The sequence below is a fragment of the Sardina pilchardus genome, chromosome 20, assembly GCF_963854185.1.
Source record: "Sardina pilchardus chromosome 20, fSarPil1.1, whole genome shotgun sequence".
Classification (NCBI taxonomy): domain Eukaryota; kingdom Metazoa; phylum Chordata; class Actinopteri; order Clupeiformes; family Clupeidae; genus Sardina; species Sardina pilchardus.
The window spans coordinates 2353410-2379974 of record NC_085013.1 but is presented as its reverse complement, the minus strand read 5'-3'; the positions used below and the strand labels follow the sequence as shown (position 1 = coordinate 2379974).

Genomic DNA, 26565 nt, shown 5'->3' with positions numbered 1-26565 from the left:
GGAGCTGCAACAGCAAAAGCTCGTTCTCCTCTAAGTTTTAGCCTAGTTTTAGGGACAGTCAAAAGCAGCTGGTCAGCTGACCTGAGAGAGCGACTGGGAGTGTAGGGGTGTAGCAGCTTGGAGAGATACAGTGGGGCAAGGCCATTCAAGGCTTTAAATGCAAACAAAAGAATTTTAAAATGAATCCTAAAATGAATTGGCAGCCAATGAAGTGAGGCTAAGATAGGTGTTATATGCTCATACTTTTTAGTGTTTGATAGGAGACGAGCAGCAGCATTTTGGACAAGTTGTAGGCGGGCAATGGAGGACCCACTAACCCCCATATAAAGTGCATTGCAGTAATCCAGCCGAGTGGTCACAAAGGCGTGGATTACTGTTTCAAAGTCCTGTCTCTGAAGGACTGGTTTAATTTTTGCCAGCTGCCTTAATTGAAAAAAGCTGGACTTAACCACAGCTTTAATCTGGGTGTCAAATTTAAGGTCAGTGTCCACCTTTACCCCCAGATTTTTAACGTGAATATTACAATCTCCGACAATAAGGACCCGGTCATATTTAGGCATAACATCCGACAAGAACACAGAAAAATCTGTTAAAAAGTCTTTGTTATATTTGGGAGGTCGATAAACCACCGCACACAACACCTTATGCGAATGACCCAGCTCAAACAGACTCAGTTCAAAGCTAGTGGGGGAAGACAGTGAAATCTGTTTGCATTTGAAGTCCCTCTTAAAAACAGTCGCAATTCCTCCTCCTCGGCCAGACGTCCGGGGAGAATTAAAATAGCAACAATCGTCAGGTAAAAGATCCGTAAAGACACTTGACTCACCAGCAGCCAGCCAAGTCTCGGAGATAAAGAGGAAATCCAGTTCCCTTGATGTAAAAAGGTCCTTAAAGGGATAATCCGGAGTGAAATGCACTTTAGATCAATTTTTCGGACTATTGGGAGTACATACGTTGAGTTGACACCAAAATCATGTCATTCGGATGTATTTTGAGAAAGTTCGCGCTCACCGTTTTTAGCCAAAACTCGTTAGCCTGGAAGTGACCGGGGCGTGTCCTTTCGCCGCTACAAAACGCTATTTTTATACCTCTTCTACTGTTCCAAACAACACTACACTTACGTGGTAGTGAGTAGAGGTTCCCTAAAGCCAAACCGAAGTATCCGCACGTCTTTATGTGGTCGGATAGAGAGTCCAGAATGAATTTAATCGAGTCCGTACCTTTCCGGAAATGTTAGTAAAGCATTGTGAAAACGTTGCTAGCTGCAACAGCGACATTTCCGGAAAGGTACTGACTCGATTAAATTCATTCTGGACTCTCTATCCGACCACATAAAGACGTGGGGATACTTCGGTTTGGCTTTAGGGACCCTCTACTCACTACCACGTAAGTGTAGTGTTGTTTGGAACAGTAGAAGAGGTATAAAAATAGCGTTTTGTAGCGGCGAAATGACATGCCCGAGTCACCTCCAGGCTAACGAGTTTTGGCTAAAAACGGTGAGCTCGAACTTTCTCAAAATACATCCGAATGACATGATTTTGGTGTCAACTCAACGTATGTACTCCCAATAGTCCGAAAAATTGATCTAAAGTGCATTTCACTCCGGATTATCCCTTTAAGGATAAATGTTTTATTTCCAAGTGATCTGGCGTTGACCAGGCCAAACCTAGCAGGAGCCGGTGGGTCAGGGCGAACAGCTGACAAGGGGGCACGACGCAGAGGCTGCAGATACCCCAGGTTCGCGCCACGCTGGCGTGGACAGGGAGAACAGCGGCCGCGGGGGGGGATCCGGCTGAGAGTAGCCTCCTCAACGGAGTCAGTGGGAACAGTGTCGGGCGCAGCAGCAGCAGCAGCAACGGCAACAGGCGTAGTCTGTATGGTGATGAGGTGTTCGTGGAGGCCTTTCTTGCGGGGTGCAGAGTTGCCAACAGGAGTGGACCACCCAGGAGAGTCGCGCCGAGACTGCAGAGTCGGGATGGCATCCTCGGCCACTCGATGGATGGTGAAGGAGCGGCGTGACCCTCTGTGCACATAGCGCTTCCTCCGAAGGATCCCTTCAGCCTGGCAAAGGTGGAGCACATCCTCATCGATGGAAGTGGTGAAGGAGGCGTGCTGACGAAGTTGCTCTGCGGTATAACGAAATCCGCCCATGTAGCTGTGGAGCTGTAGATGTGGAGTAGCTATTCAGGCAGACACAGCACAAAGCCTCGATCTCCCTAGGTTAGTCCACCGACTAACAAGGCCATCGAAACTCAGCCGACAGGATGGGGAGGGAGAGAGACACTGTGCAGCCAAAAAATACGAAAAAACAGCCACAAGGTCGATCATGCAGCACAACCCGCAGTGAGAGCTCTTTCCAGGCCAGGCAGGGTGTTTCTCCTAGGCCAGGACGTGCAGGATCCACCACACACAAAGACCGGACAGGCAGAGAGACAGGCAATCAGGCAGGCAAGCGGCGCAGCAAGTAGGTTTCGCCGATGACAATTTCTTCTATTAAAGCCTGTAGCCTATACCACGGCGGAAAATGCAATAAAAATAACGAAAATAAAGAGCGAAATATGTACACTAAATAATACTATATACTGATTGGGAAAAAATTGACATGAAATTATAAAACTTTTAAAAATGTCAAACAATAACATGCCAGATAGAGCGGCGTCAGTCTCGCCAGCGTTCCCGTAACCTAGCAACTTATGTTAACTATTATTATTATTAACTATGTTAACAATGCTAACTAGGTTGATTAGCTAACTTAGCTAATCATTTCTAGCAGCTATGCTAAAAATGCTAACTATGCTAACCATGCTAACTAGGTTGATTAGCTAACTTAGCTAATCATTTCTAGCAGCTATGCTAAAAATTTTAAATATGCTAACAATGCTAACTATGCCAACCATGCTAACTAGCTAACTTGCTACTGAGGACTTCTGTTTTGAAACATTTGTTGATAGGGTATCCATGGCTGCCATTATCGGGAATAAAGAAGTTACTGTAGTAAAATCATGTTGGTTGCTATGGAAACGGTCATAAACGCTTGATTTTAATGGTTGCTATGTTGGTTGCTAGGTACATGGAGGTCTCATGTAGTTGACTGGAGGCATAGTTGATGATAACTGGCAGTTGCAATGGTTGAACAGTTAAATAGTTGAGTAGTTTCAATGGTTAAATGATTTAATAGTGTATTATTGCAGTGAGAACTTTTATTTTGAAACAGTTGTGGAAAGAGGAAACAGTTAACAGGATATGTAGTCTTCACAGAGAGATTGTATGCTTAAAGCCTGAGAGAGAGAGAGAGAGCTGCTGCAGGTGGGGCTGGCCACCTGGCATAAGATTCTAATTGCTTAACGATCCGACTGTGATGTCATAGAGGCCAATGTTAAGTCTATGGGGACATTTTTAATAGTTTTTAATTTTTAGTTTAAAAAGTATAAAAGTTACAAAGTTGAAAAATACATAGCAGCATGCCCCTGTTGAAGACCTACGTTGCAACGTTTGAATGAAGTTTCTAGGTTAAACGGTTCAAGCTGAATAGAAAAAATGAATTTGATCAGCGGAATAATAATAACTAGAAATGCAATTCCAAGGAATTACCAGTGCATGAAAATGCAAAAAAATGTAGATATGGCTACTAAGGTGTAGCTAGGGTAAACATGGTGGTTGCATAGTTTAAAGAGAGTTGATAGTGTTAAGGTAGACATTTTAAAGCTTAAACATTCCTGTTCTAACTTAACTAATACATTCTAACAGGTATTCTAAAATGTTAACTATGCTAACAATGCTAACCAGGTTGATAAGTTAAATTAGCTGATGATTTCTAGCAGTAATGCTAAAAATGCTAACTATGCTAACTTTGCTAACTATGTTAACAATGCTAACCACATAACTTAGCTAATCATTTTAGCAGTTGTGTTAAAAATGCTAACTATGCTAACAATGCTAACCAGGTTGATTAGCTAACTTAGCTAATTATTTTTAGCAGTTATGCTAAAAATGCTAACTATGCTAACAATGCTAACAATGCTAACTATGCTAACTTGCTAGTGAGGACTTTTATTTTGAAATAGTAGTTGCTAGGGTATCCATGGTGCCCACTATCAGGAATAAAGAAGTTACTGTAGTATAATCATGTTGGTTGCTATGGAAACTGTCAAAAACGCTTAATTTTCATGGTTGCTATGTTGGTTGCTAGGTACATGGAGGTTTCATTTAGTTGACTGGAGGCATAGTTGATGATAACTGACAGTTGGAATGGTTGAACAGTTAAATAGTTGAGTAGTTTCAGTGGTTAAATGATTTAATAGTGTATTATTGCAGTGAGGACCTTTATTTTGAAACAGTTGTGGACAGAGGAAGTAGTGAAACAGGATCTGTAGTCTTAATGAGATTGTATGCTTAAAGCCTGAGACAGAAGGTGCCTCTCATATAGCGTTTACGCGTCCTCTCTCGCTCCTCACTGATCTACATAAAGAATGATGGAGCGGCAACAATGGGATAGTCTAGCCCTTCTTCTATCTTTCTTTATGTAGATCATTGAGGATCGAGGAGCGAGGGAGGACATATAAACGCTGCTTGAGAGGGACCCACAGTAAATACTTTAAAAGTTGTATGTAGATAGTCTAATTAATGTTGATAGACAGAATGTTTAATGGATGTTGATAGGCAGATTGTTTAATAGATATTGATTGACAGTTTATCGGGTGGATGAGTGAATGGTCTGAAGAAGATGAATGGATAGAAGGTTGGATGGAATGTGCCTTACAGTATATTCTTGTTAAGAGAGACACTGATACATCTCTCTGAGAGTAGTTGACACAGGTGTAATCAATTTAACTGGCTAGTCTTAAGAGAGCCAGAGTACTCTTAAAGCCTGAGACAGAGTAAATAATTTAAAAGTTGAATGTAGATAGTCTAATTAATGTTGATAGACAGAGAGTTTAATGGATGTTGATAGACAGATTGTTTAATAGATGTTGATAGACAGTTTAATGGGTGGATGAGTGAATGGTCTGAAGAAGATGAATGGATAGAATGTTGGATGAAATGTGCCTTATATTCTTGTAGAATGGAGAGACGCAGCTCTCTACTGAGAGTAGTGGATACAGATACAGGTGTAATCAATTTAACTGGCTACTCTTAAGAGAGCCAGCCTGAGACAGAGTAGATTGTTTAAAAGTTGAATGTAGAGCGTCTAATTGATGTTGATAGGCAGACTGTTTAGAATGGGTGGATGAGTGAATGGTTTGAAGAAGATGAATGGATATAAAGTTGGATGGAATTAGGAGGACTTATTTTGATACTGTTGTGCGCAGAGGATACAGGGGAACAGAATATGTAGTCTTCAGAGAGATTGTAAAGCCTGAGAGAAACTGACAGTTGGTGCCCAGGTGGCTGACCAGCTGGGGTAACATTCTAATTGCTGCCGTGATGTCATAATGAGCAATGTTAAGTCTATGGGGAAATTGTTAATAGTTTTTATTTAATAGTTCAAAAAGTATAAAAGTTACAAAGTTGAAAAATACAAAGCACACATGGCATAAGCAGGACCTACGCAACAACGTTTGAATGAAGTTTTTACGTTAAACGGTTGAAGCTGAATTGCGAGCGTTAGAAGAAGAAGTTTAACTAGAAATGCAATTCCAAGGAATTACCAGTGCATGAAAATGCAAAAATATATAGATAGATAATGTAGATATGGTTACTAAGGTGTAGCTAGGGTAAACATGGTGGTTGCATAGTTTAAAGAGAGTTAATGTGTGAAGGTAGACAGTTTAAAGGTTAAACATTCCAGTTGTAACTTAACTAATGATTTCTAAAAGGTATGTTAAAATGTTAACAATGATAACCAGGTTGATTGGTTTACTAAGCTAATGATTTCTAACAGTTATGGTAAAAATGTTAACAATGCTAACTATGTTAACAATGCTAACCAGGTTGATCAGCTAACTTAACTAATGATTTCTAACAAAAATGTTAAAAATGTTAAGTATGCTAACTACATTAATAATGTCAACTATGCTAACAATGCCAACCAGGTTGATTAGCTAACTTAGCTAATCATTTCTAGCTGTTATGCTAAAAATGCTAACTATGCTAACAATGCTAACTATGTTAGCAATGCTAACTAGGTTGATTAGCTAACTTAGCTAATCATTTCTAGCAGCTATGCTAAAAATGCTAACGATGCTAACTATGCTAACCATGCTAACTAGCTAACTTGCTACTGAGGACTTTTATTTTTAAACATTTGTTGATAGGGTATCCATGGCTGCCACTATCAGGAATAAAGAAGTTACTGTAGTAAAATCATGTTGGTTGCTATGGAAACGGTCATAAACGCTTAATTTTGATGGTTGCTATGTTGGTTGCCAGGTACATGGAGGTCTCATGTAGTTGACTGGAGGCATAGTTGATGATAACTGACAGTTGGAATGGTTGAACAGTTAAGTAGTTGAGTAGTTTCAATGGTTAAATGATTTAATAGTGTATTATTGCAGTGAGGACTTTTATTTTGAAACGGTTGTGGAAAGACGAAACAGGTTAACAGGATATGTAGTCTTCACAGAGAGTTGTATGCTTAAAGCCTGAGAGAGAGAGGGCTGCTGCAGGTGGGGCTGGCCACCTGGCATAAGATTCTAATTGCTTAACGACCCGACTGTGATGTCATAGAGGCCAATGTTAAGTCTATGGGGACATTTTTAATAGTTTTTAATTTATAGTTTAAAAAGTATAAAAGTTACAAAGTTGAAAAATACTTAGCAGCATGCCCCTATTGAAGACCTACGTTACAACGTTTGAATGAAGTTTCTAGGTTAAACGGTTCAAGCTGAATAGAAAAAATGAATTTGGTAAGCGGAATAATAATAACTAGAAATGCAATTCCAAGGAATTACCAGTGCATGAAAATGCAAATATAGATAGATAATGTAGATATGGATACTAAGGTGTAGCTAGGGTAAACATGGTGGTTGCATAGTTTATAGAGAGTTGATAGTGTGAAGGTAGACAGTTTAAAGATGAAACATTCCAGCTCTAACTTAACTAATGATTTCTATTCATGTTAAAATGTTGATTAGCTAACTTAGGTAATGATTTCTAGCAGTTACGCTAAAAATGCTAATTATGCTAGCAATGCTAACTTTATTAACAATGCTAACCAGGTTGATTAGCTAACTTAACCGATGATTTCTAGCAGTAATGTTAAAAATGCTAACTATGCTAACAATGCTAAATTTGCTAATAATGCTAACCAGGTTGATTAGCTAACTTAGTTGATGATTTTTTGCAGTTATGCTAAAAATGCTACCTATGCTAACAATGTTAACTATGCTAACCATGCTAACTAGCTAACTTGCTAGTGAGGACTTTTATTTTGAAACATTTGTTGCTAGGGTATCCATGGTGGCCACTATCAAGAAACAAGAAGTTACTGCAGTATAATCATGTTGGTTGCTATGGAAACGGTCATAAACACTTAATTTTAATGGTTGCTATGTTGGTTGCTAGGTACATGGAGGTTTCATGTAGTTGACTGGAGGCATAGTGGATGATAACTGACAGTTGGAATGGTTGAACAGTTCAATAGTTGAGTAGTTTCAATGGTTAAATGATTTAATAGTGTATTATTGCAGTGAGGACCTTTATTTTGAAACAGTTGTGGACAGAGGACGTAGTGAAACAGGATCTGTAGTCTTAATGAGATTGTATGCTTAAAGCCTGAGACAGAAGGTGCCTCTCATATAGCGTTTACGCGTCCTCTCTCGCTCCTCACTGATCTACATAAAGAATGATGGAGTGGCAACAATGGGATAGTCTAGCCCTTCTTCTATCTTTCTTTATGTAGATCATTGAGGATCGAGGAGCTAGGGAGGACATATAAACGCTGCTTGAGAGGGACCCACAGTAAATACTTTAAAAGTTGTATGTAGATAGTCTAATTAATGTTGATAGGCAGACTGTTTAGAATGGGTGGATGAGTGAATGGTTTGAAGAAGATGAATGGATATAAAGTTGGATGGAATTAGGAGAACTTATTTTGATACTGTTGTGCGCAGAGGATACAGGGGAACAGAATATGTAGTCTTCAGAGAGATTGTATGGTTAAAGCCAGAGAAACTGACAGTTGGTGCCCAGGTGGCCGGTCACCTGGCCTAAGATTCTAATTGCTGCCGTGATGTCACAATGAGCAATGTTAAGTCTATGGGGAAATAGCTCAATGTTAAATCTATGGGGAAATCGTTTTTTAATTCATAGTTTGAAAAGTATAAAAGTTACAAAGTTGAAAAATACAAAGCAGACATGGCATGAGCAAGACCTACGCAACAACGTTTGAATGAAGTTTCTACGTTAAACGGTTAAAGCTGAATTGGCTGCGTTAGAAGAAGAAGTTTAACTAGAAATGCAATTCCAAGGAATTACCAGTGCATGAAAATGCAAAAATAGATAGATAATGTAGATATAGTTACTAAGGTGTAGCTAGGGTAAACATGGTGGTTGTATAGTTTACAGAGAGTTGATAGTGTGAAGGTAGACAGTTAAAAGATGAAACATTCCAGTTCTAACTTAACTAATGATTTCTATTCATGTTAAAATGTTGATTAGCTAACTTAGCTAATGATTTCTAGCAGTTACGTTAAAAATGCTAATAATGTTAGCAATGCTAACTTTATTAACTCATTAACTGCCATTGACGTCTTTAAACGTCAATTTAGACACATACGTTGACTGCCTTTGACGTCTATAGACGTCAATTGCCGTTTTCAATGGGGAGGGCTCCTGGGTGGGCTTGGGAACGATCTGGCAGAGTTTCAGGCTTGTAAACAGACTGCACTAGCGATCCGAACCTCTAGATGGCAACAGTGCCATTTGGATCATTAGTATCTGCCTAGAGTGCACAAGTCATGCAGAGACAACTAGCAAACACACTGAAGATCGACCACAGTGGATCTAGTTTGCACGCGATGCAGGGCATATGCTTACTTCTTACATCAAGGATGGAAAACACGTGAACGGTATGATCCATTTACATTGGATATTGCGATATAGACTAACAACAACCTTGCTAGTGCTAGCTTGCTAAGTCTAGCATCCTGTTCAGAGTCTATAGCGACCATCAGAGTCCCTAGCAACCTTGACGAGACTTACGAGATAACAGTGCAATCGTGGTTGACATACTACTGAAACGCTAACGTTAAAAAGTTGATTTTCACAAAAAGATCGTTTTCTCCATGTTTTGGTCAAAAACAGGTGTTTTTAGCAAAACTAACCCATGTTCTACTGACGATTACTAAAGAACGGAAAACGATAGAAACAAGCCGTTTTTTTCCTGGTGAAAGAAGAGAGTCTACTCTTTCATTTGGTACCTTCGGTGTTTACATAGTCATAAAGCTCACAGTTCGGTGGATCTTGGAAAAACAGTCAAAATGCTGTAAAACGTCTGGCAGTATGGAGCGCTCTGCACTGAAAATCGCTGGCAGCCAATGAGTTAACAATGCTAACCAGGTTGATTAGCTAACTTAACCGATGATTTCTAGCAGTAATGCTAAAAATGCTAACAATGCTAAATTTGCTAACAATGCTAACCAGGTTGATTAGCTAACTTAGTTGATGATTTTTTGCATTTATGCTAAAAGTGCTAACTATGCTAACCATGCTAACTAGCTAACTTGCTAGTGAGGACTTTTATTTTGAAACATTTGTTGCTAGGGTTTCCATGGTGGCCACTATCAGGAAACAAGAAGTTACTGCAGTATAATCATGTTGGTTGCTATGGAAACGGTCATAAACACTTAATTTGAATGGTTGCTATGTTGGTTGCTAGGTACATGGAGGTTTCATGTAGTTGACTGGAGGCATAGTGGATGATAACTGACAGTTGGAATGGTTGAACAGTTCAATAGTTGAGTAGTTTCAATGGTTAAATTATTTAATAGTGTATTATTGCAGTGAGGACTTTTATTTTGAAACAGTTGTGGACAGAGGAAACAGTTAACAGGATATGTAGTCTTCTGAGAGACTGTATGCTTAAAGCCAGAGAAACTGACAGTTGGTGCCCAGGTGGCCGGCCACCTGGCGTAAGATTCTAATTGCTGCCGTGATGTCATAATGAGCAATGTTAAGTCTATGGGGGAAATGGTAATAGTTTTTAAGTAATAGTTTAAAAAGTATAAAAGTTACAAAGTTAAAAAATACAAAGCAGGCATGGCATAAGCAAGACCTACGCAACAACGTTTGAATGAAGTTTCTACGTTAAACGGTTGAAGCTGAATTGGCTGTGTTAGAAGAAGAAGTTTAACTAGAAATGCAATTCCAAGGAATTACCAGTGCATGAAAATGCAAAAATAGATAGATAATGTAGATATGGTTACTAAGGTGTAGCTAGGGTAAACATGGTGGTTGCATAGTTTACAGAGAGTTGATAGTGTGAAGGTAGACAGTTTAAAGATGAAACGTTCCAGTTCTAACTTAACTAATGATTTCTATTCATGTTAAAATGTTGATTAGCTAACTTAGCTAATGATTTCTAGCAGTTACGCTAAAAATGCTTATTATGCTAGCAATGCTAACTTTACTAACAATGCTAACCAGGTTGATTAGCTAACTTAACCGATGATTTCTAGCAGTAATGCTAACAATGCTAAATTTGCTAACAATGCTGACCAGGTTGATTAGCTAACTTAGTTGATGATTTTTTGCAGTTATGCTAAAAATGCTAACAATGCTAACCATGCTAACTAGCTAACTTGCTAGTGAGGACTTTTATTTTGAAACATTTGTTGCTAGGGTATCCATGGTGGCCACTATCAGGAAACAAGAAGTTACTGCAGCATAATCATGTTGGTTGCTATGGAAACGGTCATAAACACTTAATTTTAATGGTTGCTATGTTGGTTGCTAGGTACATGGAGGTTTCATGTAGTTGACTGGAGGCATAGTGGATGATAACTGACAGTTGGAATGGTTGAACAGTTCAATAGTTGAGTAGTTTCAATGGTTAAATGATTTAATAGTGTGTTATTGCAGTGAGGACCTTTATTTTGAAACAGTTGTGGACAGAGGAAGTAGTGAAACAGGAACTGTAGTCTTAATGAGATTGTATGCTTAAAGCCTGAGACAGAAGGTGCCTCTCATATAGCGTTTATGCGTCCTCTCTTGCTCCTCACTGATCTACATAAAGAATGATGGAGCGGGAACAATGGGATAGTCTAGCCCTTCTTCTATCTTTCTTTATGTAGATCATTGAGGATCGAGGAGCGAGGGAGGACATATAAACGCTGCTTGAGAGGGACCCACAGTAAATACTTTAAAAGTTGTATGTAGATAGTCTAATTAATGTTGATAGACAGAATGTTTAATGGATGTTGATAGGCAGATTGTTTAATAGATATTGATTGACAGTTTAATGGGTGGATGAGTGAATGGTCTGAAGAAGATGAATGGATAGAAGGTTGGATGGAATGTGCCTTATATTCTTGTTAAGAGAGACACTGATACAGCTCTCTGAGAGTAGTTGACACAGGTGTAATCAATTTAACTGGCTAGTCTTAAGAGAGCCAGAGTACTCTTAAAGCCTGAGACAGAGTAAATCATTTAAAAGTTGAATGTAGATAGTCTAATTAATGTTGATAGACAGAGAGTTTAATGGATGTTGATAGACAGATTGTTTAATAGATGTTGATAGACAGTTTAATGGGTGGATGAGTGAATGGTCTGAAGAAGATGAATGGATAGAATGTTGGATGGAATGTGCCTTATACTCTTGTAGAATGGAGAGACACAGCTCTCTACTGAGAGTAGTGGATACAGATACAGGTGTAATCAATTTAACTGGCTAGTCTTAAGAGAGCCAGCCTGAGACAGAGTAGATTGTTTAAAAGTTGAATGTAGAGCGACTAATTGATGTTTATAGGCAGACTGTTTAAAATGGGTGGATGAGTGAATGGTTTGAAGAAGATGAATGGATATAAAGTTGGATGGAATTAGGAGGACTTATTTTGATACTGTTGTGCGCAGAGGATACAGGGGAACAGAATATGTAGTCTTTAGAGAGATTGTAAAGCCTGAGAGAAACTGACAGTTGGTGCCCAGGTGGCCGGCCACCTGGCGTAAGATTCTAATTGCTGCCGTGATGTCATAATGAGCAATGTTAAGTCTATGGGGGAAATTGTAATAGTTTTTAACTAATAGTTTAAAAAGTATAAAAGTTACAAAGTTGAAAAATACAAAGCACACATCGCGTAAGTAAGACCTACGCGACATAGTTTGAATGGAGTTTCTACGTTAAGCGGTTGAAGCTGAATTGCGTGCGTTAGAAGAAGAACTAGAAATGCAATTCCAAGGAATTACCAGTGCATGAAAATGCAAAAATAGATAGATAATGTAGATATGGTTACTAAGGTGTAGCTAGGGTAAACATGGTGGTTGCATAGTTTACAGAGAGTTGATAGTGTGAAGGTAGACAGTTAAAAGATGAAACATTCCAGTTCTAACTTAACTAATGATTTCTATTCATGTTAAAATGTTGATTAGCTGACTTAGCTAATGATTTCTAGCAGTTACGTTAAAAATGCTAATAATGTTAGCAATGCTAACTTTATTAACAATGCTAACCAGGTTGATTAGCTAACTTAACTGATGATTTCTAGCAGTAATGCTAAAAATGCTAACTATGCTAACAATGCTAAATTTGCTAACAATGCTAACCAGGTTGATTAGCTAACTTAGTTGATGATTTTTGCAGTTATGCTAAAAATGCTAACAATGCTAACTATGCTAACCACGTTAACTAGTTAACTTGCTAGTGAGGACTTTTATTTTGAAACATTTGTTGCTAGGGTTTCCATGGTGGCCACTATCAGGAAACAAGAAGTTACTGCAGTATAATCATGTTGGTTGCTATGAAAACGGTCATAAACACTTAATTTTAATGGTTGCTATGTTGGTTGCTAGGTACATGGAGGTTTCATGTAGTTGACTGGAGGCATAGTGGATGATAACTGACAGTTGGAATGGTTGAACAGTTCAATAGTTGAGTAGTTTCAATGGTTAAATTATTTAATAGTGTATTATTGCAGTGAGGACTTTTATTTTGAAACAGTTGTGGACAGAGGAAACAGTTAACAGGATATGTAGTCTTCTGAGAGACTGTATGCTTAAAGCCAGAGAAACTGACAGTTGGTGCCCAGGTGGCCGGCCACCTGGCGTAAGATTCTAATTGCTGCCGTGATGTCATAATGAGCAATGTTAAGTCTATGGGGGAAATGGTAATAGTTTTTAAGTAATAGTTTAAAAAGTATAGAAGTTACAAAGTTAAAAAATACAAAGCAGGCATGGCATAAGCAAGACCTACGCAACAACGTTTGAATGAAGTTTCTACGTTAAACGGTTGAAGCTGAATTGGCTGCGTTAGAAGAAGAAGTTTAATAACTAGAAATGCAATTCCAAGGAATTACCAGTGCATGAAAATGCAAAAATAGATATATAATGTAGATATGGTTACTAAGGTGTAGCTAGGGTAAACATGGTGGTTGCATAGTTTACAGAGAGTTGATAGTGTGAAGGTAGACAGTTTAAAGATGAAACATTCCAGCTCTAACTTAACTAATGATTTATATTCATGTTAAAATGTTGATTAGCTAACTTAGGTAATGATTTCTAGCAGTTACGCTAAAAATGCTAATTATGTTAGCAATGCTAACTTTATTAACAATGCTAACCAGGTTGATTAGCTAACTTAACCAATGATTTCTAGCAGTAATGCTAAAAATGCTAACTATGCTAACAATGCTAAATTTGCTAATAATGCTAACCAGGTTGATTAGCTAACTTAGTTGATGATTTTTTGCAGTTATGCTAAAAATGCTACCTATGCTAACAATGCTAACTATGCTAACCATGCTAAAATGTTGATTAGCTAACTTAGGTAATGATTTCTAGCAGTTACGCTAAAAATGCTAATTATGTTAGCAATGCTAACTTTATTAACAATGCTAACCAGGTTGATTAGCTAACTTAACCAATGATTTCTAGCAGTAATGCTAAAAATGCTAACTATGCTAACAATGCTAAATTTGCTAATAATGCTAACCAGGTTGATTAGCTAACTTAGTTGATGATTTTTTGCAGTTATGCTAAAAATGCTACCTATGCTAACAATGCTAACTATGCTAACCATGCTAACTAGCTAACTTGCTAGTGAGGACTTTTATTTTGAAACATTTGTTGCTAGGGTATCCATGGTGGCCACTATCAAGAAACAAGAAGTTACTGCAGTATAATCATGTTGGTTGCTATGGAAACGGTAATAAACACTTAATCTTAATGGTTGCTATGTTGGTTGCTAGGTACATGGAGGTTTCATGTAGTTGACTGGAGGCATAGTGGATGATAACTGACAGTTGGAATGGTTGAAGAGTTCAATAGTTGAGTAGTTTCAATGGTTAAATGATTTAATAGTGTATTATTGCATTGAGGACTTTTATTTTGAAACAGTTGTGGACAGAGGAAACAGTTTAACAGGATATGTGTAGTCTTCTGAGAGACTGTATGCTTAAAGCCAGAGAAACTGACAGTTGGTGCCCAGGTGGCCGGCCACCTGGCGTAAGATTCTAATTGCTGCCGTGATGTCATAATGAGCAATGTTAAGTCTATGGGGGAAATTGTAATAGTTTTTAACTCATAGTTTAAAAAGTATAAAAGTTACAAAGTTGAAAAATACAAAGCAGGCATGGCATAAGCAAGACCTACGCAACAACGTTTGAATGAAGTTTCTACGTTAAACGGTTGAAGCTGAATTGCGTGCGTTAGAAGAAGAATAATAATAACTAGAAATGCAATTCCAAGGAATTACCAGTGCATGAAAATGCAGAAAAAGATAGATAATGTAGATATGGTTACTAAGGTATAGCTAGGGTAAACATGGTGGTTGCATAGTTTACAGAGAGTTGATAGTGTGAAGGTAGACTGTTTAAAGATGAAACATTCCAGTTCTAACTTAACTAATGATTTCTATTCATGTTAAAATGTTGATTAGCTAACTTAGCTAATGATTTCTAGCAGTTACGCTAAAAATGCTAATTATGCTAGCAATGCTAACTTTACTAACAATGCTAACCAGGTTGATTAGCTAACTTAACCAATGATTTCTAGCAGCAATGCTAAAAATGCTAACTATGCTAACAATGCTAAATTTGCTAACAATGCTAACCAGGTTGATTAGCTAACTTAGTTGATGATTTTTTGCAGTTATGCTAAAAATGTTAACTATGCTAACAATGCTAACTATGCTAACCATGTTCACTAGCTAACTTGCTAGTGAGGACTTTTATTTTGAAACATTTGTTGCTAGGGTATCCATGGTGGCCACTATCAGGAAACAAGAAGTTACTGCAGTATAATCATGTTGGTTGCTATGGAAACGGTCATAAACGCTTAATTTTAATGGTTGCTATGTTGGTTGCTAGGTACATGGAGGTTTCATGTAGTTGACTGGAGGCATAGTGGATGATAACTGACAGTTGGAATGGTTGAACAGTTCAATAGTTGAGTAGTTTCAATGGTTAAATGATTTAATAGTGTATTATTGCAGTGAGGACTTTTATTTTGAAACAGTTGTGGACAGAGGAAACAGTTAACAGGATATGTAGTCTTCTGAGAGACTGTATGCTTAAAGCCAGAGAAACTGACAGTTGGTGCCCAGGTGGCCGGCCACCTGGCCTAAGATTCTAATTGCTGCCGTGATGTCATAATGAGCAATGTTAAGTCTATGGGGGGAATGGTAATAGTTTTTAACTAATAGTTTAAAAAGTATAAAAGTTACAAAGTTGAAAAATACAAAGCAGGCATGGCATAAGCAAGACCTACGCAACAACGTTTGAATGAAGTTTCTACGTTAAACGGTTGAAGCTGAATTGCGTGCGTTAGAAGAAGAATAATAATAAGAAGAAGAAGAAGAAGACCGAGGAAGAACAGTACAGTGCATTTTCATGCACTGTAATAACTAGAAATGCAATTCCAAGGAATTACCAGTGCATGAAAATGCAGAAATAGATAGATAATGTAGATATGGTTACTAAGGTGTAGCTAGGGTAAACATGGTGGTTGCATAGTTTACAGAGAGTTGATAGTGTGAAGGTAGACTGTTTAAAGATGAAACATTCCAGTTCTAACTTAACTAATGATTTCTATTCATGTTAAAATGTTGATTAGCTAACTTAGCTAATGATTTCTAGCAGTTACGTTAAAAATGTTAATTATGCTAGCAATGCTAACTTTACTAACAATGCTAACCAGGTTGATTAGCTAACTTAACCAATGATTTCTAGCAGCAATGCTAAAAATGCTAACTATGCTAACAATGCTAAATTTGCTAACAATGCTAACCAGGTTGATTAGCTAACTTAGTTGATGATTTTTTGCAGTTATGCTAAAAATGCTAACTATGCTAACAATGTTAACCATGCTAACTAGCTAACTTGCTAGTGAGGACTTTTATTTTGAAACATTTGTTGCTAGGGTATCCATGGTGGCCACTATCAGGAAACTAGAAGTTACTGCAGTATAATCATGTTGGTTGCTATGGAAACGGTCATAAACGCTTAATTTTAATGGTTGCTATGTTGGTTGCTAGGTACATGGAGGTTTCATGTAGTTGACTGGAGGCATAGTGGATGATAACAGTTGGAATGGTTGAACAGTTCAATAGTTGAGTAGTTTCAATGGTTAAATGATTTAATAGTGTATTATTGCAGTGAGGACTTTTATTTTGAAACAGTTGTGGACAGAGTAAACAGTTAACAGGATATGTAGTCTTCTGAGAGACTGTAGGCTTAAAGCCAGAGAAACTGACAGTTGGTGCCCAGGTGGCCGGCCACCTGGCCTAAGATTCTAATTGCTGCCGTGATGTCATAATGAGCAATGTTAAGTCTATGGGGGAAATTGTAATAGTTTTTAACTAATAGTTTAAAAAGTATAAAAGTTACAAAGTTGAAAAATACAAAGCAGGCATGGCATAATCAAGACCTACGCAACAACGTTTGAATGAAGTTTCTACGTTAAACGGTTGAAGCTGAATTGCGTGCGTTAGAAGAAGAATAATAATAAGAAGAAGAAGAAGAAGACCGAGGAAGAACAGTACAGTGCATTTTCATGCACTGTAATAAGAAGAAGAAGACCGAGGAAGAACAGTACAGTGCATTTTCATGCACTGTAATAACTAGAAATGCAATTCCAAGGAATTACCAGTGCATGAAAATGCAAAAATAGATAGATAATGTAGATATGGTTGCTAAGGTGTAGCTAGGGTAAACATGGTGGTTGCATAGTTTACAGAGAGTTGATAGTGTGAAGGTAGACAGTTTAAAGATGAAACATTCCAGCTCTAACTTAACTAATGATTTCTATTCATGTTAAAATGTTTATTAGCTAACTTAGGTAATGATTTCTAGCAGTTACGCTAAAAATGCTAATTATGATAGCAATGATAACTTTACTAACAATGCTAACCAGGTTGATTAGCTAACTTAACCGATGATTTCTAGCAGTAATGCTAAAAATGCTAACTATGTTAACAATGCTAAATTTGCTAATAATGCTAACCAGGTTGATTAGCTAACTTAGTTGATGATTTTTTGCAGTTATGCTAAAAATGCTAACTATGCTAACCATGCTAACTAGCTAACTTGCTAGTGAGGACTTTTATTTTGAAACATTTGTTGCTAGGGTATCCATGGTGGCCACTATCAAGAAACAAGAAGTTACTGCAGTATAATCATGTTGGTTGCTATGGAAACGGTCATAAACACTTAATTTTAATGGTTGCTATGTTGGTTGCTAGGTACATGGAGGTTTCATGTAGTTGACTGGAGGCATAGTGGGTGATAACTGACAGTTGGAATGGTTGAACAGTTCAATAGTTGAGTAGTTTCAATGGTTAAATGATTTAATAGTGTATTATTGCAGTGAGGACTTTTATTTTGAAACAGTTGTGGACAGAGGACACAGTTAACAGGATATGTAGTCTTCTGAGAGACTGTATGCTTAAAGCCAGAGAAACTGACAGGTGGTGCCCAGGTGGCCGGCCACCTGGCGTAAGATTCTAATTGCTGCCGTGATGTCATAATGAGCAATGTTAAGTCTATGGGGGAAATTGTAATAGTTTTAAACTAATAGTTTAAAAAGTATAAAAGTTACAAAGTTGAAAAATACAAAGCCCACATCGCGTAAGTAAGACCTACGCGACAAAATTTGAATGGAGTTTCTACGTTAAGCGGTTGAAGCTGAATAGCGTGCGTTAGAAGAAGAACTAGAAATGCAATTCCAAGGAATTACCAGTGCATGAAAATGCAAAAATAGATAGATAATGTAGATATGGTTACTAAGGTGTAGCTAGGGTAAACATGGTGGTTGCATAGTTTACAGAGAGTTGATAGTGTGAAGGTAGACAGTTTAATGATGAAACATTCCAGTTCTAACTTAACTAATGATTTCTATTCATGTTAAAATGTTGATTAGCTAACTTAGCTAATGATTTCTAGCAGTTACGCTAAAAATGCTAATTATGCTAGCAATGCTAACTTTACTAACAATGCTAACCAGGTTGATTAGCTAACTTAACCGATGATTTCTAGCAGTAATGCTAAAAATGCTAACTATGCTAACAATGCTAAATTTGCTAACAATGCTAACCAGGTTGATTAGCTAACTTAGTTGATGATTTTTTGCAGTTATGGTAAAAATGCTAACAATGCTAACTATGCTAACAATGCTAACTAGCTAACTTGCTAGTGAGGACTTTTATTTTGAAACATTTGTTGCTAGGGTATCCATGGTGGCCACTATCAGGAAACAAGAAGTTACTGCAGTATAATCATATTGGTTGCTATGGAAACAGTCATAAACACTTCATTTTAATGGTTGCTATGTTGGTTGCTAGGTACATGGAGGTTTCATGTAGTTGACTGGAGGCATAGTGGATGATAACTGACAGTTGGAATGGTTGAACAGTTCAATAGTTGAGTAGTTTCAATGGTTAAATGATTTAATAGTGTATTATTGCAGTGAGGACCTTTATTTTGAAACAGTTGTGGACAGAGGAAGTAGTGAAACAGGATCTGTAGTCTTAATGAGATTGTATGCTTAAAGCCTGAGACAGAAGGTGCCTCTCATGGCGTTTCCGTGTCCTCTCTCGCTCCTCACTGATCTACATAAAGAATGATGGAGCGGCAACAATGGGATAGTCTAGCCCTTCTTCTATCTTTCTTTATGTAGATCATTGAGGATCGAGGAGCGAGAGAGGACATATAAACGCTGCTTGAGAGGGGCCCACAGTAAATACTTTAAAAGTTGTATGTAGATAGTCTAATTAATGTTGATAGACAGAATGTTTAATGGATGTTGATAGGCAGATTGTTTAATAGATATTGATTGACAGTTTAATGGGTGGATGAGTGAATGGTCTGAAGAAGATGAATGGATAGAAGGTTGGATGGAATGTGCCTTATATTCTTGTTAAGAGAGACACTGATACAGCTCTCTGAGAGTAGTTGACACAGGTGTAATCAATTTAACTGGCTAGTCTTAAGCGAGCCAGAGTATACTCTTAAAGCCTGAGACAGAGTAAATAATTTAAAAGTTGAATGTAGATAGTCTAATTAATGTTGATAGACAGAGAGTTTAATGGATGTTGATAGACAGATTGTTTAATAGATGTTGATAGACAGTTTAATAGGTGGATGAGTGAATGGTCTGAAGAAGATGAATGGATAGAATGTTGGATGGAATGTGCCTTATATTCTTGTAGAATGGAGAGACACAGAGAGTAGTGGATACAGATACAGGTGTAATCAATTTAACTGGCTAAAGAGAGCCAGCCTGAGACAGAGTAGATTGTTTAAAAGTTCAATGTAGAGCGTCTAATTGATGTTGTTGATAGGCAGACTGTTTAGAATGGGTGGATGAGTGAATGGTTTGAAGAAGATGAATGGATATAAAGTTGGATGGAATTAGGAGGACTTATTTTGATACTGTTGTGCGCAGAGGATACAGGGGAACAGAATATGTAGTCTTCAGAGAGGAGCCTGAGAGAAACTGACAGTTGGTGCCCAGGTGGCTGACCAGCTGGGGTAACATTCTAATTGCTGCCGTGATGTCATAATGAGCAATGTTAAGTCTATGGGGAAATTGTTAATAGTTTTTTAGTAATAGTTTAAAAAGTATAAAAGTTACAAAGTTAAAAAAAACAAAGCAGGCATGGCATAAGCAAGACCTACGCAACAACGTTTGAATGAAGTTTCTACGTTAAACGGTTGAAGCTGAATTGGCTGCGTTAGAAGAAGAAGTTTAATAACTAGAAATGCAATTCCAAGGAATTACCAGTGCATGAAAATGCAAAAATAGATAGATAATGTGGATATGGTTACTAAGGTGTAGCTAGGGTAAACATGGTGGTTGCATAGTTTACAGAGAGTTGATAGTGTGAAGGTAGACAGTTTAAAGCTGAAACATTCCAGTTCTAACTTAACTAATGATTTCTATTCCTGTTAAAATGATAACTATGGTAACAATGATAACCAGGTTGATTGTTAACTTAGCTACTGATTTCATGCAGTTATGGTAAAAATGTTAACTATGCTAACTATGCTCACAGTGCTAACCAGGTTGTTTAGCTAACTTAACTGATGATTTCTAGCAATAATGCTAAAAATGCCAACTATGCTAACAATGTTAAACTTGCTAACAATGCTAACCAGGTTGATTAGCTAACTTAGGTGATGATTTTTTGCAGTTTTGCTAAAAATGCTAACTATGCTAACAATGCTAACTAGCTAAAAATGCTAACCAGGTTGATTAGCTAACTTAGCTAATCATTTCTAGCAGTTATGCTAAAAATGCTAACTATGCTAACAATGCTAACTATGCTAACCATGGTAACTAGCTATCTTGCTAGTGAGGACTTTTATTTTGAAACATTTGTTGCTAGGGTATCCATGGTGGCCACTATCAGGAAACAAGAAGTTACTGCAGTATAATCATGTTGGTTGCTATGGAAACGGTCATAAACGCTTAATTTCAATGGTTGCTATGTTGGTTGCTAGGTACATGGAGGTTTCATGTAGTTGACTGGAGGCATAGTTGATGATAACTGACAGTTGGAATGGTTGAACAGTTAAATAGTTGAGTAGTTTCAATGGTTAAATGATTTAATAGTGTATTATTGCAGTGAGGACTTTTATTTTGAAACAGTTGTGGACAGAGGAAACAGTAAACAGGATATGTAGTCTTCACAGAGAGATTGTATGCTTAAAGCCTGAGAGAGAGAGGGCTGCTGCAGGTGGGGCTGGCCACCTGGCATAAGATTCTAATTGCTCAACGACCCGATTGTGATGTCATAGAGGCCAATGTTAAGTCTATGGGGAAATTTTAATAGTTTTTATTTAATAGTTCAAAAAGTATAAAAGTTACAAAGTTGAAAAGACATACCAACCCGATCCATTAGAAGACCTACGTTACAGAGTTTGAATGAAGTTTCTAAGTTAAACGGTTGAAGAGAAATTGCGGTTAGAAAAATTGATCAGCGGAATAATAATAATAACTAGAAATGCAATTCCAAGGAATTACCAGTGCATGAAAATGCAAAAAAATTTAGATATGGCTACTAAGGTGTAGCTAGGGTAAACATGGTGGTTGCATAGTTTAAAGAGAGTTGATAGTGTTAAGGTAGACATTTTAAAGCTTAAACATTCCTGTTCTAACTTAACTAATAATTTCTAAAAGGTATTCTAAAATGTTAACTATGCTAACAATGCTAACCAGGTTGATTAGCTAACTTAGCTAATCATTTTAGCAGTTGTGCTAAACATGCTAACTATGCTAACAATGTTAACTATGCTAACAATGCTAACCAGGTTGATTAGCTAACTTAGCTAATCATTTTTAGCAGTTATGCTAAAAATGCTAACTATGCTAACAATGCTAACCATGCTAACAATGCTAACTTGCTAGTGAGGACTTTTATTTTGAAACAGTAGTTGCTAGGGTATCCATGGTGCCCACTATCAGGAATAAAGAAGTTACGAAAGTATAATCATGTTGGTTGCTATGGAAACTGTCAAAAACGCTTAATTTTAATGGTTGCTATGTTGGTTGCTAGGTACATGGAGGTTTCATGTAGTTGAATGGAAGCATAGTTGATGATAACTGACAGTTGGAATCGTTGAACAGTTCAATAGATGAGTAGTTTCAATGGTTAAATGATTTAATAGTGTATTATTGCAGCGAGGACTTTTATTTTGAAACAGTTGTGGACAGAGGAAACAGTTAACAGGATATGTAGTCTTCACAGAGAGATTGTCTGCTTAATAGCCTGAGAGAGAGAGGGCTGCTGCAGGTGGGGCTGGCCACCTGGCATAAGATTCTAATTGCTCAACGACCCGATTGTGATGTCATAGAGGCCAATGTTAAGTCTATGGGGTAATTTTTAATAGTTTTTAATTTATAGTTTAAAAAGTATAAAAGTTACAAAGTTGAAAAATTATAGCAACCCGATCCATTAGAAGACCTACGTTACAGAGTTTGAATGAAGTTTCTAAGTTAAACGGTTGAAGAGAAATTGCGGTTAGAAAAAGCTGTCAGCGGAATAATAATAAAGATAACTAGAAATGCAATTCCAAGGAATTACCAGTGCATGAAAATGCAAAAATAGATAGATAATGTAGATATGGTTACTAAGGTGTAGCTAGGGTAAACATGGTGGTTGCATAGTTTACAGAGAGTTGATAGTGTGAAGGTAGACAGTTTAAAGATGAAACATTCCAGTTCTAACTTAACTAATGATTTCTATTCATGTTAAAATGTTGATTAGCGCCCCAGCCGTGGCGCGACTGGCTGGGGCACCTGCACCGCACGCCGGCGACCCGGGTTCGATTCCCGCCCCGTGGTCCTTTCCGGATCCCACCCTGACACTCTCTCCCACTCGCTTCCTGTCTCTCTCTACTGTCCTATCATTAAAGGCATAAAAAGCCCAAAAAATATACTTTAAAAAAAAAAATGTTGATTAGCTAACTTAGCTAATGATTTCTAGCAGTTACGCTAAAAATGCTAATTATGCTAGCAATGCTAACTTAACCGATGATTTCTAGCAGTAATGCTAAAAATGCTAACTATGCTAACAATGCTAAATTTGTTAACAATGCTAACCAGGTTGATTAGCTAACTTAGTTGATGATTTTTTGCAGTTATGTTATAAATGCTAACTATGCTAACAATGCTAACTATGCTTACCATGCTAACTAGCTAACTTGCTAGTGAGGACTTTTATTTTGAAACATTTGTTGCTAGGGTATCCATGGTGGCCACTATCAGGAAACAAGAAGTTACTGCAGTATAATCATGTTGGTTGCTATGGAAACAGTCATAAACACTTAATTTTAATGGTTGCTATGTTGGTTGCTAGGTACATGGAGGTTTCATGTAGTTGACTGGAGGCATAGTGGATGATAACTGACAGTTGGAATGGTTGAACAGTTCAATAGTTGAGTAGTTTCAATGGTTAAATGATTTAATAGTGTATTATTGCAGTGAGGACTTTTATTTTGAAACAGTTGTGGACAGAGGACACAGTTAACAGGATATGTAGTCTTCTGAGAGACTGTATGCTTAAAGCCAGAGAAACTGACAGGTGGTGCCCAGGTGGCCGGCCACCTGGCGTAAGATTCTAATTGCTGCCGTGATGTCATAATGAGCAATGTTAAGTCTATGGGGGAAATTGTAATAGTTTTAAACTAATAGTTTAAAAAGTATAAAAGTTCCAAAGTTGAAAAATACAAAGCCCACATCGCGTAAGTAAGACCTACGCGACAAAATTTGAATGGAGTTTCTACGTTAAGCGGTTGAAGCTGAATAGCGTGCGTTAGAAGAAGAACTAGAAATGCAATTCCAAGGAATTACCAGTGCATGAAAATGCAAAAATAGATAGATAATGTAGATATGGTTACTAAGGTGTAGCTAGGGTAAACATGGTGGTTGCATAGTTTACAGAGAGTTGATAGTGTGAAGGTAGACAGTTTAATGATGAAACATTCCAGTTCTAACTTAACTAATGATTTCTATTCATGTTAAAATGTTGATTAGCTAACTTAGCTAATGATTTCTAGCAGTTACGCTAAAAATGCTAATTATGCTAGCAATGCTAACTTTACTAACAATGCTAACCAGGTTGATTAGCTAACTTAACCGATGATTTCTAGCAGTAATGCTAAAAATGCTAACTATGCTAACAATGCTAAATTTGCTAACAATGCTAACCAGGTTGATTAGCTAACTTAGTTGATGATTTTTTGCAGTTATGGTAAAAATGCTAACAATGCTAACTATGCTAACTAGCTAACTTGCTAGTGAGGACTTTTATTTTGAAACATTTGTTGCTAGGGTATCCATGGTGGCCACTATCAGGAAACAAGAAGTTACTGCAGTATAATCATATTGGTTGCTATGGAAACAGTCATAAACACTTCATTTTAATGGTTGCTATGTTGGTTGCTAGGTACATGGAGGTTTCATGTAGTTGACTGGAGGCGTAGTGGATGATAACTGACAGTTGGAATGGTTGAACAGTTCAATAGTTGAGTAGTTTCAATGGTTAAATGATTTAATAGTGTATTATTGCAGTGAGGACCTTTATTTTGAAACAGTTGTGGACAGAGGAAGTAGTGAAACAGGATCTGTAGTCTTAATGAGATTGTATGCTTAAAGCCTGAGACAGAAGGTGCCTCTCATGGCGTTTCCGTGTCCTCTCTCGCTCCTCACTGATCTACATAAAGAATGATGGAGCGGCAACAATGGGATAGTCTAGCCCTTCTTCTATCTTTCTTTATGTAGATCATTGAGGATCGAGGAGCGAGAGAGGACATATAAACGCTGCTTGAGAGGGGCCCACAGTAAATACTTTAAAAGTTGTATGTAGATAGTCTAATTAATGTTGATAGACAGAATGTTTAATGGATGTTGATAGGCAGATTGTTTAATAGATATTGATTGACAGTTTAATGGGTGGATGAGTGAATGGTCTGAAGAAGATGAATGGATAGAAGGTTGGATGGAATGTGCCTTATATTCTTGTTAAGAGAGACACTGATACAGCTCTCTGAGAGTAGTTGACACAGGTGTAATCAATTTAACTGGCTAGTCTTAAGCGAGCCAGAGTATACTCTTAAAGCCTGAGACAGAGTAAATAATTTAAAAGTTGAATGTAGATAGTCTAATTAATGTTGATAGACAGAGAGTTTAATGGATGTTGATAGACAGATTGTTTAATAGATGTTGATAGACAGTTTAATAGGTGGATGAGTGAATGGTCTGAAGAAGATGAATGGATAGAATGTTGGATGGAATGTGCCTTATATTCTTGTAGAATGGAGAGACACAGAGAGTAGTGGATACAGATACAGGTGTAATCAATTTAACTGGCTAAAGAGAGCCAGCCTGAGACAGAGTAGATTGTTTAAAAGTTCAATGTAGAGCGTCTAATTGATGTTGTTGATAGGCAGACTGTTTAGAATGGGTGGATGAGTGAATGGTTTGAAGAAGATGAATGGATATAACGTTGGATGGAATTAGGAGGACTTATTTTGATACTGTTGTGCGCAGAGGATACAGGGGAACAGAATATGTAGTCTTCAGAGAGGAGCCTGAGAGAAACTGACAGTTGGTGCCCAGGTGGCTGACCAGCTGGGGTAACATTCTAATTGCTGCCGTGATGTCATAATGAGCAATGTTAAGTCTATGGGGAAATTGTTAATAGTTTTTTAGTAATAGTTTAAAAAGTATAAAAGTTACAAAGTTAAAAAAAACAAAGCAGGCATGGCATAAGCAAGACCTACGCAACAACGTTTGAATGAAGTTTCTACGTTAAACGGTTGAAGCTGAATTGGCTGCGTTAGAAGAAGAAGTTTAACTAGAAATGCAATTCCAAGGAATTACCAGTGCATGAAAATGCAGAAATAGATAGATAATGTAGATATGGTTACTAAGGTGTAGCTAGGGTAAACATGGTGGTTGCATAGTTTACAGAGAGTTGATAGTGTGAAGGTAGACTGTTTAAAGATGAAACATTCCAGTTCTAACTTAACTAATGATTTCTAGTCATGTTAAAATGTTGATTAGCTAACTTAGCTAATGATTTCTAGCAGTCAAGCTAAAAATGCTAATTATGCTAGCAATGCTAACTTTACTAACAATTCTAACCAGGTTGATTAGCTAACTTAACCAATGATTTCTAGCAGCAATGTTAAAAATGCTAACTATGCTAACAATGCTAAATTTGCTAACAATGCTAACCAGGTTGATTAGCTAAATTAGTTGATGATTTTTTGCAGTTATGCTAAAAATGCTAACTATGCTAACAATGTTTACTATGCTAACCATGCTAACTAGCTAACTTGCTAGTGAGGACTTTTATTTTGAAACATTTGTTGCTAGGGTATCCATGGTGGCCACTATCAGGAAACAAGAAGTTACTGCAGTATAATCATGTTGGTTGCTATGGAAACGGTCATAAACGCTTAATTTTAATGG

General features: G+C 37.4%; 1 protein-coding gene across 1 annotated transcript in view; it reads left to right on the top strand.

Moving 5' to 3' along the window:
- The first annotated feature begins 1697 nt into the window (after positions 1-1697).
- Positions 1698-26565, top strand: part of LOC134068182 (uncharacterized) — an 89328-nt gene continuing 64460 nt past the window's right edge. The window contains exon 1 of the mRNA XM_062523749.1: positions 1698-2220. The gene's annotated coding sequence lies outside the window, so the exon portion shown is untranslated. The remainder of the gene's footprint in view (positions 2221-26565) is intronic.